We start from the raw sequence: 22,236 nt of genomic DNA, 5'->3' as shown, positions 1-22,236 counted from the left end.
AATCAATATAGTATGAGGTGGTTGTTAAACAGATATTCATCATAAAGAGAACTCTAATGTAAAATATGAGCCTATTGCAGATTTGTAAGGTATTACATAAAGACATGTAAGTCTATATTATATATTTCAATTTTTCATATTGATTTATTGTTTAGTTTATAAGCTAAACTGTAGCAAAAGTTATGAACCTTACCTAAAACAGATTTGTATCAAAAAGTTACACTTGGAGCTGGAAATAACCAGATAATGGAAAGGTTAATCCATGGGGTAGCCCTCTCCCATTATAATCCTGCCTCGCAGATAAACTTGCAGATATAATACACATATAGTCAAAACTGGTAGTGTCCTGACTGAAAAAGATAGGACAAAATGATTGAAAGAATATATTTTTATGGTTAGTAATATATAGTTGGATTTTCTCATTGGGGAAATCATTATATTAATATATTAAAAATACTTAGTTTTACCTTTGGTATACTTTAAATGGTAGAATCAATATTGGTTACTAAAGACATCCTGAGTGTTAAATTGAACAGGAGCACCGTTGTAGTATGTATAAAGTAAAAAGGCTTCAATGTAGCAAAGATGTTGGGGGAGATCTGGAGAGGGAGAAATCAGCGTCAGCCTGCACCCAGATCAAGCCCTAAACCGCAAAGGTAACCAAATAAATTTAAATTAGATTAATTTGGCCATTAGTTTTTGAAGTTGCCACCATTTGGAGGATTGGCGATTGTGCAGGATGTGGCACTGTTGTGGTTTGCTCTGATCCCTACCAGAGGTGGGTACCAATGCCCATCATGCTGGCACAGCCAGTCCTTCCTGGGGCCCTATATGGAGAGCGGTTTGGGTGCGGGAATTGTTCTTGCCCTTTCCCCTCCCCCTAGCCACCTTGGGAACCACTGGCTTTCCTCATCTATGATATGTCCATCCTGTATGGATGGCTTTTCAAAGATGGTGGAAAAGGGCTTGAGGAGCTTCCGTGTGACATCGCTGTTTGGCAATGTTTGCACATGCACGGGGACTACAGCATGTCCACGACCCGCCAGTGATGTCAGATGCCGGCTGATCATGGTAAGCATAAAAGGCAGAGCTGTCAGCTGTTGCCACTGTGTCTGCAAGGAGCCAGGGGATGTTGTGAGTACCATTTTGTTATCTGACAGGTAAACCTCATGTGGGATTTATATACTTTGTTGGAAAGTCTCTCACATAGTATACAGTACACAGCACTGCTTTTCATATCTTGATGTCTTTGGTGTTTGTGTACCCACTAGATGGGACATTGTGACTCTTGTGGAGGAAAGGATCATGTAGGTGGGCTGATATAAGATGACTACTTTTTTATCTGATTTGGATGCATATTCTTGGACTGCGATATGTCCTTCCATTCACCAGCTTTGGATGACTGTAGGAGTTTTGGGCATCAGTTCTAGGTATTTGTGGGCCCCCTTTTGGACTCACTTTTATTGATTTCAGCATATATTCAAATCTTTAGGCTCTGGCCGAAATGTGTTAGCACTATTGATGTAGCATTGCTGTTAGTGCAAAATAAAGATTTGTAAGAAGAAGCAATTGTGTTGCCGGCATTTCTTGCTATTCTGATCTTTTATTCAGATATTTTACCTTCAAATATTGTCTTTATATTTTAAAGAAACACATACTCTTGTATGCTTACCCTGCGGTCCCTACCGCCATTGGTGGTGCTTTTCCTTTTTCCTGTTTCCTTATTCTCCATAGGATATTCAGCAGTGTTTATCTTGAATATTTGAAATATACATAGATGGTGAGTGTTTTTCTATCATATGTCCTCCCGTGCTGTGTTCAGACAAATAATCTGGATTAATATCATCTGTTTTTTTGTTTTTCTTTTGATTTTTTTTTTTTTTTCTGTATTAAATTAGTGTATGTGAGGTATATCTCTTTGTGGCCACAATCTTGGCAACATTTGTTTTTAAATTATGCAAATTGTCTGATTGTATCTATTCTTTTATAGCTATACAGTATATGCTTCACAGCTCCTGAAGAAGCAGTACAGCAAAAAACATGTCGAGCAACAAGCATTCTTGAATAGCACAGTATTTGTATATATATATATATATATATATATATATATATATATATATATATATATATATATATGTATTATGTATGTTATAATCTTTTTAAATGATGTTCTACTGGGTGAGCAATTGTATGCCCCCAAAAAACGTTTTAAATATGAAATGAAATAAAGAATATATTTCTATACATATTTGAGTTGTTTTGGCACCATTAAAATCCCTTTCCTTTGCTATTTCTAAAAATTCTATTTCTGGGATGAAGGTGCCCTTGATCTATGGGTGATAGCGACGTGTTTAAATCCAAGTTTTTAGCAGTTCAGGGAACTAGCAGAATATTGTTGCCATTTGCTGCTAAGACAACCAATTGCCAGACATGCACTTTTGGTCCTCTGTGTTTGCAGGGAAAGCTACAGTAGTTCTGGCTATGCAATGCCCTCTACATTATAGTGCATTACACAGTCAATGTGTGTTGGAGACTTTTAGTAGATAGGGAAAGCTGGTTGCAGAGAGGGATAGTTGCTACTATACTGTAGAGTGCTGAACAGTGCTAAAAACAGTATTGTATTGTGCTACATTATAGTTAATTACACTGTGGAAGATTGCAAATTATTTATCTCCCCACTACCCATGTTCATTGTGCTGCATTATACTACATTATTGTGAATTATAGTGCAGTAAGCTACATATTAGTGTGCTCACAGAGCATAGAACCAAAGGTCTTTTATATAACTACCTTTTTGTATGTTTCAGCAACAACTTCAGTTGCTGTTTAGTTGCTAGGACTCACTTGCTGTTTTTTTCAGAGGGGGGTCATAAGTGTATTTTTTATTTCATAACTTAGAGATAATACTGAACATTTGGTACTTGGTTTGCCAGAAACTGGAACATGAATAATCCTGAAGCCACGGAGAGGCAATAGAGAGAAAAGAGAGGAAAAGTGGAGATGGGAGGGTTAGGGCCACAGATTAAGGGGTAGGGATGAGCTTCGTGTTCGAGTCGAACCCATGTTCGACTCGAACATCGGCTGTTCGATCGTTCACCGAATTGCGAACGTTATGGGCCGTTCGCGCTAAATTCGTGTGGCGCGTCACGGCCCATAATTCACTGCGGCATCGCAGTGCATTGCTGGCTGATGATTGGCCAAGCATGCACTATGACCCGCATGCTTGGCCAATCACAGCGCCGTCAGTAGAGAGAGCTGTAATTGGCCAAAGCCAGGGTGGCTTTGGCCAATTATGGCTCAGGGGATTTAGTACACACCCCACACTATATAAGGCCGCCTGCACGGCGGCCCTGTGTAGTGTGTGTTCCGGTGTGCTGAGAGATAGAGAGAGAGAGAGACAGTGTCATTTGATTTGAGTTAGATAGATTAGGCAGAACAGTCAGTCAGTTAGCTGCACTTACAGTGTATTGTGTATATATATGCATCCCAGGTGTTGCATATATATATATACACTGTATTCAGTTTAGTTAGATCCGTTCCTGTTATCTTCTATCTAGACTATTTACATTTAATGCAGTGCGTCCTGCTCACAGTGTTCAGCTAGATCCGTTCCTGCTATTTACATTTAGTGCAGTGCGTCCTGCTCACAGTGTTCAGCTAGATCCGTTCCTGTTATCTTCTAGACTATTTACATTTAGTGCAGTGCGTCCTGCTCACAGTGTTCAGCTAGATCCGTTCCTGCAATTTACATTTAGTGCAGTGCGTCCTGCTCACAGTGTTCAGCTAGATCCGTTCCTGCTATTTACATTTAGTGCAGTGCGTCCTGCTCACAGTGTTCAGCTAGATCCGTTCCTGTTATCTTCTAGACTATTTACATTTAGTGCAGTGCGTCCTGCTCACAGTGTTCAGCTAGATCCGTTCCTGCAATTTACATTTAGTGCAGTGCGTCCTGCTCACAGTGTTCAGCTAGATCCGTTCCTGCTATTTACATTTAGTGCAGTGCGTCCTGCTCACAGTGTTCAGCTAGATCCGTTCCTGCTATTTACATTTAGTGCAGTGCGTCCTGCTCACAGTGTTCAGCTAGATCCGTTCCTGTTATTTACATTTAGTGCAGTGCGTCCTGCTCACAGTGTTCAGCTAGATCCGTTCCTGCTATTTACATTTAGTGCAGTGCGTCCTGCTCACAGTGTTCAGCTAGATCCGTTCCTGCTATTTACATTTAGTGCAGTGCGTCCTGCTCACAGTGTTCAGCTAGATCCGTTCCTGCTATTTACATTTAGTGCAGTGCGTCCTGCTCACAGTGTTCAGCTAGATCCGTTCCTGTTATCTTCTGGACTATTTACATTTAGTGCAGTGCGTCCTGCTCACAGTGTTCAGCTAGATCCGTTCCTGTTATCTTCTAGACTATTTACATTTAGTGCAGTGCGTCCTGCTCACAGTGTTCAGCTAGATCCGTTCCTGTTATCTTCTAGACTATTTACATTTAGTGCAGTGCGTCCTGCTCACAGTGTTCAGCTAGATCCGTTCCTGTTAAATTCCTACTGACAGGCAGGCTTGTCTGGTTACAGTATATAAAGCTACCTGAAGAAAATTACAGGTGTTCTATTTGATCCTATTAGTACCACGGTCAGGCAGCTAGACTATTTACATTTAGTACAGTGCGTCCTGCTCACAGTGTTCAGCTAGATCCGTTCCTGTTATCTTCCTACTGACAGGCAGGCTTGTCTGGTTACAGTATATAAAGCTACTTGAAGAAAATTACAGGTGTTCTATCCCAGCTTAGTGCAGCTACAGGCCATTAGTATGTCTGGAAGGCCAAGAAGGAGAGGCAGACAGTCACAAGCCAATAAGAGAGGGCAAGCAGGCTCTGTGTCTAGTGCTGGTCGTGGAGACGGTGCATCCTCATCAGCACGTGGCCATGGGACACGCTTGGCCTTTTTTTCGGCAGCTGGCCGTGTTGAGCCGCAACATGCGGAAGACTTGGTCGAGTGGATGACCAAGCCGTCCTCATCCTCCTCATCCTCTCTCACCCATGCCCAGGGTGCTTTGTCTGGCAAAGCAGCGGCCTCTTCCCTCAGCTCAATGTCATCAGTGACTCCTTCCCTAGCTCCACCATGTCCTCATGAGGATTCCCTCGAACTGTTTGACCACAGTGTTGGGTACATGCTCCAGGAGGATGCCCAGCGTTTGGAAGGCTCTGATGACGATACTGAGCTCGATGAAGGCAGTAACATGAGCACGGACAGAGGGGGTGCCCAAGAAGGACAGCAATCTGGCAGTCATGCTCCCCCTGCTGCAGCATACTGCCAGGTTTGCTCCAGTGATGAGGAGGGAGGGGATGATGAGGTCACTGACTCAACGTGGGTGCCTGATAGGAGAGAGGAGGAGGAGGAGGAGGAGGAGGAGGCGGCGGCACATCACCAACGAGGCAGGATGCCCTCCAGGGGCCAGCCTAAGGGCAGCACATTGACTGCATCACACCCCAAAGCTCCACATGTGCAGGGCGCTGCAGTCTCTGCGCGTTATTCAAAAAGTTCTTTGGTGTGGGCCTTTTTTGAGACGAGTGCATCAGATCGCACCGCTGCTATTTGCAACATATGTCTCAAGCGTATCTCGCGTGGCCAAAACATCTCCCGCTTGGGTACCACATGCTTGACCAGACATATGTTGACCTGCCATGCAGTTCGTTGGCAAGCGTATCTAAAAGACCCACACCAAAGAACAAAGAGGATCTCTCCTTGCTCCTCATCAGCTGAGATTTCCAACCCCACTAGACCTTCAGTCCTCTCTGAGACCTGCAGTGAGAGGAATGAAGGTGTAGAATTAGGTGTGTCACAGCCAAGTACTTGTGGGCAATCTGCTTTTGGTACACCGACGTCAGATTGTACCAGGCAAATTTCCCTGCCCCAGCTGCTGCACCGCCGAAAGAAGTTTGCTCCCAGCCATCCACATGCCCAGCGGTTGAATGCTAGCTTGGCAAAATTGCTAGCACTTCAACTGCTGCCTTTTCAGTTGGTAGACTCTGCCCCCTTCCGTGAGTTTGTGGAATGTGCGGTTCCTCAGTGGCAGGTACCCAAACGCCACTTTTTCTCACGGAAGGCGATTCCGGCTCTCTACCGGCATGTGGAAGGCAATGTCCATGCCTCGCTGGACAGGGCAGTCAGCGGTAAGGTGCATATTACCGCTGACTCATGGTCCAGCAGGCATGGACAGGGACGTTACCTAAGTTTCACGGCGCATTGGGTGACTCTGCTGGCAGCTGGGAAGGATGCAGGACAAGGTGCAGTAGTGTTGGAGGTTGTTCCGCCACCACGCCTCCAAAATGCTGATTGTGACACACCTCTCTCCTCCACCCCCTCCTCTTCTTCTTCCTCCATGGCCTCTTCCTCGGAACCAGCGGTGCTCTGTAGGCGTTCAAGGGGCTACGCAAGTACGCAGGCCAAAAGATGCCATGCGGTGCTTGAGCTGGTGTGCTTGGGGGACAGGAGCCACACTGGGGCAGAGGTTCTGTCAGCTCTGCAGGGGCAGGTTCAGAGGTGGTTGACGCCACGCCAACTTAAGGCAGGAATGGTGGTTTGCGACAATGGCACCAACCTCCTCTCTGCCCTCCGACAGGGACAAATGACCCATGTGCCCTGTTTGGCTCACGTCCTTAACTTGGTGGTGCAGCGGTTCTTGGGCAGGTACCCGGGCTTACAGGATGTCCTGAGGCAGGCCAGGAAAGTCTGTGTGCATTTCCGCCGGTCATATAATGCCAGTGCTCGGCTGACGGACCTCCAAAAGGAGTTTAACCTGCCCAAGAACCGCCTAATCTGTGACATGCCCACCAGGTGGAACTCAACGTTGGCCATGCTGCAGCGGCTGCACACGCAGCAGAGGGCCATCAATGAGTACCTGTGCGACTATGGCACCAGGACAGGGTCAGGGGAGCTTGGTTTTTTTTCCCCACGCCAGTGGGCCATGATCAGGGATGCATGCACTGTCCTGTCACCATTCGAGGAGGCCACGAGGATGGTGAGAAGTGACAGTGCATGCATCAGTGACACTGTCCCCCTTGTCCACCTGTTGGAGCACACGCTGCGCGGAATAATGGACAGGGCACTTGAGGCAGAACAGAGGCAGGAAGAGGAGGACTTCCTTAGCTCTCAAGGCCCCCTTTATCCAGACAGTGTTCCTGCGTGCCCGCCGATCACACAGGAAGAGGACGAGGAGGAAGAGGAGGAGGAGGAAGATTGTGTCAGTATGGAGGTGGAGCCTGGCACTCAGCATCAGCAGCAGTCTTTAAGGGATCAGTCCCAAGAAACACATGGACTTGTACGTGGCTGGGAGGAGGTGGCTGCGGACCATGTCGTTCTTAGTGACCCAGAGGACTCCGGACCGAATGCCTCAGCAAACCTACGCTGCATGGCCTCCCTGATCCTGCAAAGCCTGCGTAAGGATCCTCGTATTCGTGGTATCAAGGAGAAGGACCAATACTGGCTGGCAACCCTCCTTGATCCACGTTACAAGGGTAAGGTTGCGGACCTTATCTTGCCATCGCAGAGGGAGCAGAGGATGAAACATCTTCGGGAGGCCTTGCAGAAAGGTCTGTGCAACGCGTTCCCAGAGACTGGGAGGTTACAAACTCCTGTTTCTGGACAACGTGTTGCTGAGGCTTCGGTCAGTCAAAGAAGGAGCGGTGGAGAAGGTGGCCGTCTGACCGATGCGTTCAGACAATTTTTTGGTCCGCAGCCCCAAGGTATGATCGGTTCCAGCAACCATCGCCAGCGTCTGTTTTACATGGTGCAGGAATACCTAGGGGCAAGATCAGACTTGGACACCTTTCCCACCGAAAATCCTCTGGGTTACTGGGTCTTGAGGATGGATCACTGGCCAGAGCTTGCACAGTATGCAATTGAGCTACTGGCCTGTCCTGCATCCAGCGTTCTTTCGGAACGCACATTCAGTGCTGCTGGAGGCGTGGTAACCGATCACAGGGTGCGTCTGTCCACCGACTCGGTCGATCGGCTGACCTTCATAAAAATGAATGAGTCTTGGATCACCACCAGCTACCAAGCACCTGATGCTGATGTAACCGAATATTTTTTTTTGAAATCTCAGATCCCTTCAAAGACTGCCTATGCTGATGCTGAGTGACTATCCCTGAGTAATTATCCTCTTCCTCCTCAATCATCACGCTGATAGCTTGTAAGAACATTTTTGGTTCTGGGCGCCACCACCAGTGCCTAAGGCACAATTTTTCAGCCCCTGTTTAACAGGGGCGTGTAATTACAATTTTTGATGTAATACTTTGCAGCAGGGCTCGTTCCTGCATTCCAACTAGAGTGTCTGTGAGGGGTTGCAGTGTTGTGGCACCAGCACCAGTGCCTAAGGCCCAATTTTTCTGCCCCTGTCTAACAGGGGCGTGTAATTACAATTTTTGATGCAATACTTTGCAGCAGGGCTCGTTCCTGCGTTCCAACTAGAGTGTCTGTGAGGGGTTGCAGTGTTGTGGCACCAGCACCAGTGCCTAAGGCCCAATTTTTCTGCCCCTGTCTAACAGGGGCGTGTAATTACAATTTTTGATGCAATACTTTGCAGCAGGGGTCGTTCCTGCGTTCCAACTAGAGTGTCTGTGAGGGGTTGCAGTGTTGTGGCACCAGCACCAGTGCCTAAGGCCCAATTTTTCTGCCCCTGTCTAACAGGGGCGTGTAATTACAATTTTTGAAGCAATACTTTGCAGCAGGGCTCGTTCCTGCGTTCCAACTAGAGTGTCTGTGAGGGGTTGCAGTGTTGTGGCACCAGCACCAGTGCCTAAGGCCTAATTTTTCAGCTCCTGTTCAACAGGGGCATGTAATTACAATTCTTGATCTAATATTTCACAGCAGGGCCCTGTGAGGGCTTACAGTGTTGTGGCCACAGCAACACCTAAGGCCCAAATTTCTGCTGAGTATATAGGGCAGGACCCTACTTTCAAACATCTAACTTACAAACGACTCCTACTTGCAAACGGAAGGAGACAACAGGAAGTGAGATGAAATCTACCCCTAGGAAGGGAAATTCTCTCCTGTAAGAGTTAATATGGGAAAACAATTTCTCCTTTCCACTGATGCTTTCCAATCCTTGTTCCACAAAAAAACCCAAATTTTCAAAAAACATTTTTCATTGGGACAAAAAAGTGAGGTGAAATCTTCTGAAGAGGAGGAAAGACAGCAAAACAAATGTCACAGGGGTGATAACCCTTCCCTATGTTTTCCAAAAAGCTTAGAAAAGATTTTTTGGCTGGAGCTAAACACGTTAAAAATGTTCAAAATTACAAACAGATTCTACTTAACAACAAACCTACAGTCCCTGTCTTGTTTGCACCGCCTGTATACTGCTGTTCAGAGTATATAGGGCCTAGTGGCCCCACACCTTTCCTTATTTTAATTTGGGTGCGGGGTTCCCCTTAATATCCATACAAGACCCAAAGGGCCTGGTAATGGACTGGGGGGTACCCATGCCGTTTGTCTCACTGATTTTCATCCATATTGCCATGCCCCGACATGACATTAAACCCGCAAGCAGTTTTAAATGAGATTTTTTCCTTTAAAAATGACATTTGGTGCAGGGACTGTTCTAAACATGGGAAACACGCGTCACTTTACAGGCATACTATAGACACCCCCCAGGTACGATATTTAAAGGAATATTTCACTTTTTTTTTTTTACTTTAAGCATCATTAAAATCACTGCTCCCGAAAAAACGGCCGTTTTTAAAAGTTTTTTTTGCATTGATACATGTCCCCTGGGGTAGGACCCGGGTCCCCAAACCCTTTTTAGGACAATACCATGCAAATTAGCCTTTAAAATGAGCACTTTTGATTTCGAACGTTCGAGTCCCATAGACGTCAATGGGGTTCTAACGTTCGTGCGAACTTTCGGTCCGTTCGCGGGTTCTGGTGCGAACCGAACCGGGGGGGTGTTCGGCTCATCCCTATTAAGGGGGAAGAAAGGACATGGATTAAGGGTGAGGGGGACCAAATAGGTAAAGCTCTTATGCCTAGAGGCTTAAGAGATTGATAATAAAGTAAGAGGGGAGAAAATGCATGGACCAGGGGTACTATATAGCCTCTATTTTTTCATGAAACCTAGTCTGTGTAAGTGTTGACTTTATCTCAGCATTAGAAAGAGTAAATGCTTTCCAGGTATTCCCAATTGTTTTCGTAGCAGCTGTGAGAACGAGTCATTAGATGGAATTGGACCCTTAGAAGGTGGCTTCATATACAAGAGTGTGTATTTGAGGTGGGGAACTATCCTGGTCCTAAGTACTTTAGTCAGTATATTGAACATTTCCACTCACCACCCTTACCTATATAAGAACTGTCAAACAGCAAGCCAGGCATTCGGCGGTTTTCTTTAGTCGATGGCGAGGGGTTTTCTTTTTCAGGCAACGGCGTGATTGATGATGGCTTTACATCGGGTACACTGTTTTTTTAATTTTTAATAAAGGAATTGTCAAAAACTACCTCCTGTTTTTATTTATTTTTACACTTTTTTTTAGTGAATAGGTAGGGGTCCTATGTACCCCATACTCATTCACAGGGAGGGGGGCAGGATCTGGGGGCCCCGTTGTTAAAGGGGGATTCCAGATTCCAATAAGTCCCCTGCCCACAGACCCCCACAACCACTGGCCAGGGTTGTGGGGAAGAGGCTTTTGTCCCAATCAACACGTTCCCCCCACCCCCAAAGCAGCCACCATGTTGAGGGCATGTGGCCTGGTATGGTTCAGGAGGGGGGACGCTCACTTGTCCCCTTCTTTCCTGGCCTGCATGCTCAGATAGGGGCCTGGTATGGAGTGGGGACTCCCAAGTCGTATTGTTAGCATTTTTCTATTGCCGGCCGGTGTTGTATTGCAAGCAATTTAAATGTTGTTTCATTAATTCTTTTTTGTTTTTTAGAAATGTCAGTTTTGCTGCCATAGGTTTTATTCATGGTACAGATGTGCCATTTTACAGGCAGACTAAGGTGACCCCCCAAGCACTATACAGTATTTAAAAGACTATTTAATTTTTATTGTTTCACTTTAAGCATCATTAAAATCACTGCTCCTGGGAAAAAAAAGGATCTTTTTTAAAAAATGTTTGCAATGATACATGTCTTATAGGGCAGTACCCGGACCCCATGTATTTTTTTTTTTTTTAACCAATAATTTGCATATAAGCCTTCAAAATGGGGATTTTTGATTTTTCAAGTTTGGGTCCCATAGACTTTAATAGGGTTTGGGTCAGAACTTTTTCTCTGTTTGGGAGTGCCGGTGCAAACCGAACAGAGGGGTGTTCGGCCCATTTCTATTTGAAAATACTGTATATTCAGGCTTCATATACGATGGAATAAAACAGTATTGAGTGGGGCCTTCTTTGCTTGGTTTCATCTGCTTTCTGCGTTATATGCATTAGTTTCAGCTGAGACATAATGGTATTTAACAATGATTATAAGCCCAGTTAATGTATTAAACTATATTGGAGACCATTTTGTTGTCTTAACACTGTGGCTAAATGAATTCATTGCTACAAGAGTGCATGATTTACATTTAAACTCTAGGTGGTAAGCCCATATGAATACTGAGCTTTTCTCTTTTCTTTTTCTCTAGAAAATTCGGCATACTCTTGATATTGAAAATTGTCCTTCTTGACAAGTTTTCACTTTTTTGTCCTTTGTGATCTCCTAATAACTGTGGTAAAAGTCCTATTTTAAACTGTTATTTAAAATTTTCTGCCGCTGGAAATTTTTTCTTAAATGATAACTTCTAAAACTAAAATGAGACATTCCTCTCTATAATCTCACCTACATGGTGGAATTCTTTGTAGTCATTATCTCTGTGAGGTCCCTGGCTGTGCTGTTGTTTGATTCAGTCAGCTTCATGCCCAGCCCCATGCCTAGCCCCAGCTTATCCTGACTGTTTTCCTTTCTATTTAAGCTGGACTCATTTACACACATATTTCATGAGTGATAGATAGCCAGAGGCCACATTTCTTATTATCTAGTCTTCACCAGTTCCTAGCTCTAGTTCCAATTCCTAGTATCTGTTCCAGTTCCTAGAGCTCCTAGTGCCTGTTTCAGCTTCTGGTGCCTGCTCCAGTTGCTAGTACCTGTTCAATCTCCAATGTTTTCCATATTCCACATCCAGCTTTCCATCTCCAGTGAGTTCCCTGTGCACTCCAACCACATCCAGCTTTCAAGCACAAGTGTGCTCCCTGTGCACTTCAGCAACATCCCTCTGCAGTCCTCTTGCACCCAGCATATTGGCATCTTCTTAGATCTCAGTCCCTCCAGTGACAAAGTTGTTGTTTGAACACCTGTGAACCCAATATCTGTATCAATCCCTGCAGCCCCATACTGCCAGTGCCTCTGTGCTCTCTACCGTTGCCCAGTGTCTCTTTGCCTACCTGCACCAGTGCATCTCCTGTGCACTCCAGCTAGAATATTGTCTTCCAGCTCCTGTATACCCCCTGCAATTCTTCAAATAATACTGCCTTTAAGTAAGTTTATTATTCCAATGCTGCTTGATATTCGTACACTCTTGTCTTCCCATAATTCCAATAACTTGTGCTATTGTATTCCCATTTCACTCCAGCCACACCTGAAAGTCCAGCATTCCTGTGTTTTCATAAACTCTTGCCTCCTGTTCCTATTTGTATCTTGTTAGCTGTAGCCAGCATGGGTTAGTCTAGGGGCCACAACCTGGAAGCCACACTGCATCCTTACAGGGTGCTCTGGTGAATACCAGGCACTCTTTAGACTGTGTGACTCAAGCACACCACCACAAAGTGTGCTGCACAGTAAGTTGGAAATCCCCAGCTGTTCACGACAGAGTATTTGATTTACAGGGCAGAGATAGCCTTACAATGAAAGCATAAACATTAATTAACCAAAAACGAAATAAATCTAAATACTAAATAATGTTAAAAAAACGGTATGGCATACCTTGTTTTATTAAGGGAATTTACTGACCTCAATGACAGCTTAACAAGAGGGGGGGTTGTTTTGTGATGTTCTGCACACCAATAGCAGCTTGCCTGTGTCAGCAACAAGTGTCAAAACAAAGCCACCATGTGGGAGGGCAGCCAGCCTACACCCTTAGGTTTTCCCACTGCAGCTATACATACTGTATGATTGATCCATACACCATCAAGAAATACACCGCTTTCTCAGAGTGGGTCATTTTGGGCCCACTCTTACATAGCAACAGTGGACCCCACCCAAATTTTCCCCTTGTATCAGGGAGATATGAAACATCCCACTTAAGGCCTCCTGCCCAAACAATTAACTTACTCCTCACTGCCAATACCTCAGTGCTTCTCCTTTCCTCTGCAACATCCCCCCCACCTCAGATCCCTATTGTGCCTTCTGCCACCTCATGGCATAACACATAGAGGTGGAGAGCAGAGATGGCCTTCTGTGTAAAATACTGGCACTGACTCAGGGCCTTCTGTCTAAATAATGAAGACTGAGTTCCTGCAACTGTGGCATAGAACAGGCCACAAAAAAAGGCACATTAGCAGTTTAATTTAAAAAAAAAACAGATGCTATGCACCCTTGAGAAAGAAAGGAAACAGTCTGCATTAGCAGTCCATATAAAATTACTGATATACTGTATGTGTCTGTAGGGAGAAGGAAAAGGTGCTTAGCAGGCCAAAAAAAAAATAAAACATTGCAGCTATTCACCCTAAAGGAGGAGGAAAAGGAGAAGAAAAAAGACTCATAAGGAGTCCATAGAAGTGTCTGAAATGCTCATCTTGGGTGAGTAGGAGAATGGGTGTATTGGCAGGATTGGTTTTCTGGCCACTTTACTTCTCTCCTTTGTCATTCACCACTGGTGGTGGAAGAAAAACAGTTCCCAGAGCCTCTGCACACTACCCTTCTGATATATTGTAACTGTTCAGGGAAGATTTTGGAAAGGGCTAGCAGACTATGGCATTAAGATTGATATTATACATCACTTTACTGCTGCCTGTACTCTTTCCTTTGGCCGTAGAATTACTCCCCCTCCATTTGCTGCTGCCTGCCCTGGCCCCTGCATTGTGTAAGGCAATCATCCTTTTTTATTTTGGCATGGGGACAAGGTGGTGTACAGGCCTAGTAATTTCATTTTCTTTAACCACTTGATGATTGTCATAAGTGTATATATAAACATTCAGCAAGAGGTTTTACCCATGTTCTTGGTGTCATTTATTACAGCCAGCAATGAACTGTTTAGTAAAAGTGGTATGGGTGGCGCTACAGTCACTCAATCACTTTTGTAGTTGTTGTCCACAGTGGCTTTTCAGTTCTTCCAGGGAACCCAGGATTCTGGATGGAGGAACATCCATTCCTTGATCTCCTCTGGGACTAATGAAGCTGCAAGTGATGACATTTTCATCACTTCCAAATTCAGGTCTGTCATTTCTTGGCTATTACAAGGACCCCTGATGTTTTAAAGATTACAATTCATCTGCCCAAATCTATCACATAAGGGGCTTGTTAACCCCTTGTGATAGCAGTAAAGTAAAAAATAAATTAAATCACAATACCATTTTAACAAAATAAATAAAGATAATTACAAAATGTAAAAGCAACCAGTCCCCCTGCACATATAATACAATCGTAAGTGTACGCATGGGGTGTGCCAGGGCACACCCCAATCCGGGGCTCGACAACCCGTTGACTACGATCTAACCATCAATTATGGCCAGGTGACAGGTAGACCACGAGTCTTCCTTGCCAACCTCCAGAAAAAAAAAATTGTAAAAAGTAAGAAAAAAAACATAGGAAAAAAGAAAATTACTGACACCATCCACTGCCCTACTGACACCAATCTCCGCTCTACTGACACTGTTCACTGCTCTACTGACATTGTCCTATGCCCTACTGACACTTTCCACTGTGCTACTGACACATCCACTGCTCCACTGACTGGCACTATCCAATGTCCTACTGACACCAACCTCTGCTCTACTGACACATCCAATGCCCTACTGACTCTGTACAAATACATGTACAGGCATGTGTGTTTGAGCTTTGGGGTGCACACCCTAATGCAATGGGCTGTGCACATCTATGTATACAATACAAATGCAAATGTGTATGTGGGTCCCACACACACATGTAAACAGTGACTACACTGCACATGTGATGTATCACCGGGAATATCAAAATGGGAACAATAATTCTAGAGCCATAATTCATGATTAACTGTACACTAATAACATGTAAAGGTTTTTAAAGTGTCACCTGTGAAAAAAATATAGGGATTGTAGTTTGTCATCATTTCCGTGCTGCACAAGTTACATGTCACCACACATGTCAGAGTCAGAGCAATCATTTTAGGCCCATTATTTATCATTAACATTAAACTAATCACCTGTAGGGGCTTTTAAATTGGCACCTATAGAACATTTAGGGTACTGAATTTTGTTGCCATTTCAAGGATGCACACAATTTTAAGGCTTGATATGTTGGGTATCTATTTACTTGGCACAAATTCATCTTTTATATTTTACCAAAAATTGGGTAATATATTGTGTTTGTGTGCCCTAAAACTAGCTTTAGTGTATTTTTTTATGAAACCACTGTGATAATATTGTGTGACATAAACATTTTAACTACCACTATTTTATTCTTCAGGGTGCCTGTTTTTAGAAAATATATACTGTTTTGGGGGATTTAAGTAATCTTCAGGCCTAAAATTATTTTTTAAATAATTTGCAAAAAAATTAAAAAAGGCTCTAGCGATGACAGGGTTAAGCATATTGTACTGTAACATTCATTAACATTTCTAACTGGAGCTTATTTTTGGGAGTTAAATCTTTGGGTTTAGTTCTGCTTTATTGCTATATGAATAAATGACTGTGTTAGTGCCTTAACGTGATTGAGATATCTTATATGTGCAAGACTAGCTGGAGCTTTGAATGAGCGTAGCAATACCATAACATTCTCTTTCATCAGGCTTCTACTAGTTTACAGTTTGTTTTTAATGCAACTTCTGCAGTACATATATTTTATGTAATGCAATATCACTACCTCATGCTAATATCTAGCATGTGAAATTGCTGTATACAAGAAGCAAAACGTGAGATGAAAGTGCAGGCTTCAAGATTCTAATGCCCTATACACACAATAGGATTTTCCGATGGAAAATGTATGATAGGACCTTGTTGTCGGAAATTCCGACCGTGTGTAGGCTCCATCACACATTTTCCATAGGAATTTCCGACACACAAAGTTTTTTTGCTATAAAATTTTCCGACAACAAAATCCCTTGTCGGAAATTCCGATCGTGTGTACACAAATCCGACGCACAAAGTGCCACGCATGCTCAGAATAAATTAAGAGACGAAAGTTATTGGCTACTGCCCCATTTATAGTCCCGACGTACGTGTTTTACGTCACCGTGTTCAGAATGATCGGATTTTCCGACAACTTTGTGTGACCGTGTGTATGCAAGACAAGTTTGAGCCAACATCCGTCAGAAAAAATCCATGGATTTGTTGTCGGAATGTCCGATCAATGTCCGACCATGTGTACAGGGCATTAGTCTGCTTTTACCGTGAGTTATATCTGACCCCGTAAGGTGTCTTTGAGTAAACTACTGTTAATTAAACCCTCTGTTTAATGAGTCAAGAACTTCATTGGTTGGGTTTATTAACTCTTGGAGTTTCACTAGATAACTCTACAGTGAAGGGTGATAACACAGATTTACACATGAGATGTCTTAACATGCTTTATGCATAAAAAAAACATTCTAAATGTAAAGAAACATCTTTGCTTCTTGTTTTAAGCAAATTAACACCAAGTTCTATATTCTGCAGCTGGATGTAAAGAGTAGACAGACATTTGATGTGTTTATTTTAATAACTGAATATTTTGTGTAATTTAGGCATTCTGAAAATAGAGTGTGTGGCTTAAATAGTAGAAATGTTTTTCCCCCTAGTTCATCCCTGCAATGGATGCCTGGCATCCCTGTATTGTGGGATACAAACGTAGATGCCACGCCTTTGGGTTTTCTCTTTTTTCTTTCCTTTTCCTTTTCTTTTTCCTCTATTCTTAACTGAACTGTTTTCTACCTTTAATGATAGAAATAAATGCAGGTACATAGTGGTTAAAAATTTGGTATATAGTATTTTGTTTTGTATGATTATTGGTTTATGTAATGGAAGAGGCATTGCTTGTTCTGAGGTGATTATGCTTTTTCGGCAGGCTCTCACTCTTATACCTAGCACACAAAGGCCCCTGTATCTCTTAGTTGTATTGGAATTTGCAATCACTAGAGATTGATGTGTTGGTGGCATTTGTCTCCAATATGGCTGCCAGTCTGGTCTTTGGATGTTGTCATTTAGGAGACCAGACATGATGCGGCAATGCATGACGCGCCCGCAGTCCGTTCTGGTGGCATCAGCATGGCGTGCATGTGCAGAATATGGAGACGTTGGGGACTGCAGCTGGCGCCATTCCTCTCCTCCACATGGTTCTGGGAGGTGAAAACCAGCAGAGCCACACTAGTATAGGCAGCAGGAGGTCAGATGTTTAGGATGACTGCAGTTGTACAGGGATACTTGGATTATACAATGTGGAAGGTGGTTCTCACTAAGTAGTCCTCTTTTTTATGTGCAAAGGGTCTGAGTTGTTTGTTCTCCATGGGGATGCTTTGCATCCGAATGGACTCAGTACTTGTTTGGGTTGATGTATATATCGCCCAGTGGACTCATTATTTCTTTTTTTATCCTTTGGCCTTGCAGTCTGAACACCTCCATATTGTCTTTCTTTGGTGCCATACTCTTTGGATTACATCCAGTGGTCCTGTACAAGGTGAAGGGCAAGTTATGTGGCTATTTGGCTTTTCCCTCTTCGGTTTAGGGAATGCTTCAGCTAATAATATATAGATATGTATTTAGAATGTATGTTTTCATGTAACAAAATTGTAACATATTAAATATATATGCTGTGTGTGGAATTCACATGCATGAATTTTAAAATGAGAATATTTTGTATTTCAGAAGTGGTATAAATCCCTAAAGAAGATTTTGCTTTTGCACTCATATTTAAAAACACATCTGATATCCCCTCTACTGATCACCATCCATACCTCTTACTGATGGTAGTTCAGCAAGTAGTAAGGAAATACCACTTCCAAATCATCAAATCCGATTATATCATGCAATGTTTTTAACTTTTGTAAAATCATGTACACATGTTAATTTTTTTCTACTTTTTCTATTAATTGATAATGTCTAAATATTTTTTTTTTTATGAAAATAATTTTTCAAAAACTTTACTTGTTTTCAATTGCCTTAAAAATCCCAAACTAGTTCTCAAATTGTTTCATTACCATAGGAATGATGGCAATTACACACCTAGCCACATGAGTCGTTTATTTAAATAGTAGAAATTGTTTCTTTCACATTCTTCTAATATAACTTTTATATGTAGAGGTACAGATATCCCAGGATTTTTTTTTAATTAGTAAATATATAATGCTATGCAATATACAGTATACTCATGTATTTATTGATTGAACATATACATGTAGGCTTAAACTACCCACAGTGTCCTATCCAGACAGACCATTCTCATTACAATTAGCATAACAATTTTAGATATTGTAGATATAATTCAATCATTGTAGATATAATGCATAGCCTGTATTTACATAACCCAGCTCTAGTGTATGCTCCAACATGTACTTGCACCCTGTACAGTTAACCATATACATATACATACGTCTGCACAATGTATATAATTTATAAAAATAACATGTCTACACTAAAACCCTTTTTTGAAAATAAATCCACTTCCAGTTGGTTTTGAAACAACTTGTGATTTTTGTGTGAGCAAACAAAAAAGTTTCATATTCAATGTGCTAAACCATTGTTCTCCAAACTATTCATCAAGTGAAAAAAGTACTCATCCAGTGATACCTCTGTTAATTGCTTCACCAAGGTAAGTGTAAATGAAAATTCACCAAAGTATGACCACTTTATAAAACAGTGTCATGGTGTTGGGAGGCAACATGTTGTTTAATACCATATATTTCTAGGATGTTGAGATCGGGTTATACTGAAGCCATCTGGATATGGCTGGGGTAGCCTGGAATGCCAGTAGAGCAAGATTACCCAGCAGGGTGTGTATAGCAGAAAGGTGAATATCAGGTCTTCATCTGGGAGAGAATTAAGACATACCCACTGGTGCTGGGGTATCAGAATAAGAGAGCATAAGCTCAGACCTCTTGGTGATGTGAAGACCACGGTGCCTAATTGCCTCACTTTCAACCAGAACATCAAAGAGACCAGATGTGGGCTGTGATGCTGACCTGGGTCAAGGGCTCAACGTCAATATAGCAATGCCATCTGCTGGTGGTTATCGAGGACAACAACACACTTTCTCAAAGTTTACTACCCTTTTTGCTCACAGGACAGAGGACTACACAGGCAGGCAGAGGGTGTTTGTTGTGGGTTGTGTCTGTGAATGCTTTAAAATGTAAGGGCCAAGGATGAGGCCCCCTCTTTCTCCTGGGACCTGGCCAACATACAGAACACCGGGGAAGGACTTATGTAATGTATCATCTCTGCTCTTTTGTTTTATATGCTCTGTATTACTATTCTTACATTTTTTGTTAGTGTTCTACTTTCTTTGTAAATACAGATCTTTGCTTCTTTGAGCATTGTGTTTATTTTTACAGCTAATATTTGTAATATGTCATCACCATTAATATTATCAGAGCTTTGATAGACTAGCTAATTATAGGAACAGACAAAATAATACATACAGTATTTATAATTTAAGTAGGGGAATCCAGAAACCACCCCATATTTATTTCACATGGAATCTCCACTCCGAGCAGCTGCTGGACTTTTCCCTTCTACTGTAAAATGCTTTAATTGAGATATAGGATAGCCTGATTCCGCTTTACATGGGAACCCAATTCATAACAATATTTGGAATGCACTCTACATGAATTAAATATAAAACAATGAGAGCAACCTCATATTGCAGTATTTACTAAAAAACAAAAACATATATAAACATATATCTAGGCAAAACCATATAAATAGAGAAATTAAATGTATTTATAATGTACAAAATTATGTACATAAGGTTATCTTTCAATATCAACTTGCTACAATATTGACTGTCATAATATTACATTGTAAATCATGCTATGACCTTTGACAGATTATATTCATGCACATTATAAAAGTTGTACATTAACCACTTCATGACCAGCCACCGCAGTTATACTGCGGCAGGTTGGCTCCCCTGTTGGCTGTCCTAGTAGCTGTACGTTGGCTCTTTAGAACGCTTTTATCAGGTGCGCGCGTACCCGCAGCGTGTCTTCTGAGCTGATACGTGTGCCCGGCGGGCGCGATTACTTCTGGGCACCCGTGACCGCTCGTGACAGAGCTACATTAGTACCCCTTATTGGTACTTATATGGTTAAGTATACTATGGGGTTGATTTACTAAGACTGGGGAGTGCAAAATCTGGTTCAGCTCTGTATAGAAACCAATCAGCTTTCAGGATTTTTTTTTGTCAAAGCTTAATTGAACAAGCTGAAGTTAGAAGTTGGTTGGATATCATGCACAGCTGCACCACATTTTGCACCCTCTAGTTTTAGTAAATCTACCTCTGTGTATCATATGGGTGTTGTTCTAGCAACTTGTTCTGAAAGATTGGTTATTAAATTCATTAACCTCTTTTGTACTTATATTGTGATGCAGTTGCCGCTAAAAGGTTAGCATCCAGCATTTATATGTTGGAATATTTGCTGCCATTATTATGTCACACGCTACTGGAATTAATGTATAGCATCATGCAGTATATAAACTTTTTATTTATTCCATATTTACATGGGTGCTGTTGTTTTTTTTAAAACAGAAAAAGACCATAGTAGTAGTGGCAGGGTCTTTACATCATTTACTTACTCAGACAGTATTTACAATATAGGAAAAATGCTCATTCATAATGGTAGATATACTCCCTGAAGCTAACACCATTTATACTTGTAAATGGGATATATTTTGTATTACAATGCTCTACTGTATATGTTATATGAGTTTGCCCTACCCTCCATTTAAAGAAATGTTCTTGTAAGGTCTTTTATACATGTGTTTCTGTCAGTGCAAGCAGCCCCTGATGACATTCTATTGAATTAAACACGTAGGTAAGAGTTTGTTGCACTGACGTCAAACACTGCTGTCTTCTGAGCTGAGCAGTGGCACAAATGTGATTTTTCTATGACAGGTTTTATTCATCTGAACATATGTTTTTATATATTTTTTTAAATAAATACTGCACTATGAGGTTGCTCTTCTCGCATTCACGATATTGTGGTGAATCTGGTTCTCATGTAAAGTGGAATTGGGTGATCCTATCCTAGGATTGAAGTGTTTGACTTCTTATAGTGGAGCAGTGTCCTTGAGTGGAAGGGAGTAGCTCAGCAGCTGTTCAAAGTGGACATTACATGACACTGGTTTATAAAATGGTTATACTTTGATTGTCTGGTAAGTATGCATTGCCCCTACCTTCGTTATTGGATTTAGAAGAGTTTTTCATTGGATTCAATGGATTCGTTTTTCACTTGAGGAATAGTATCACGTACCTAGGGAAGACTTGAAATGTTGTGGAAGCCTCTCTTGTACCTCCTGTCCAACACTTCTGGAGGTGGGAACAGAAAGTGTAAGGGCAAGGAGTGCTGCAGTAGTTGGCTGATGAGGTCTACTCTGTAAGTGGGTATAGCTGGTAGTCGCAGTCCTTGGAACAGGAGGCAGGAGCAGCTTGGCACAAGAGCAGAAGATGAAAGCAGAGCCATGAGACAGTCAGCATTCAGCAACAACCAGGCAGCGAGGGACCAAATTGTTAAGCAGAGCAAATCAGCGAGGCAGGCAAAAGTCAGTAACAGCCGGGCAAAGCAGTACAGAATTAGCAGGCAAAGACAAGTCCAGTAAACAGGCCGGGGTCAGAGTAATCAAGTGAACAAAGCCAAGGAAGGAGCAGAAGTGGATTCCAAGGGCAAGCTAGATCAAACACTGATAAGCAGGTATAGCGGATCAGGCCTCAGGAACACAGAAACAAGCTGAAGACCATTCAGCAACTGCTCTTAATGACAGACTAGTTTAAATAGGCCACTAGGTGCCAAGTGTACATGCTAATTGGTATGCGCATGCGCACATGTACAGGTGCATGCTAGTGCACAAATGTGGGCAAACTGTAATAATTTAACATTGCCTCTTAGCTTAGAAA

This window comes from Aquarana catesbeiana, linkage group LG02 (genome assembly GCF_042186555.1).
Source record: "Aquarana catesbeiana isolate 2022-GZ linkage group LG02, ASM4218655v1, whole genome shotgun sequence".
Taxonomy (NCBI): domain Eukaryota; kingdom Metazoa; phylum Chordata; class Amphibia; order Anura; family Ranidae; genus Aquarana; species Aquarana catesbeiana.
This window is presented reverse-complemented; position numbering follows the sequence as displayed.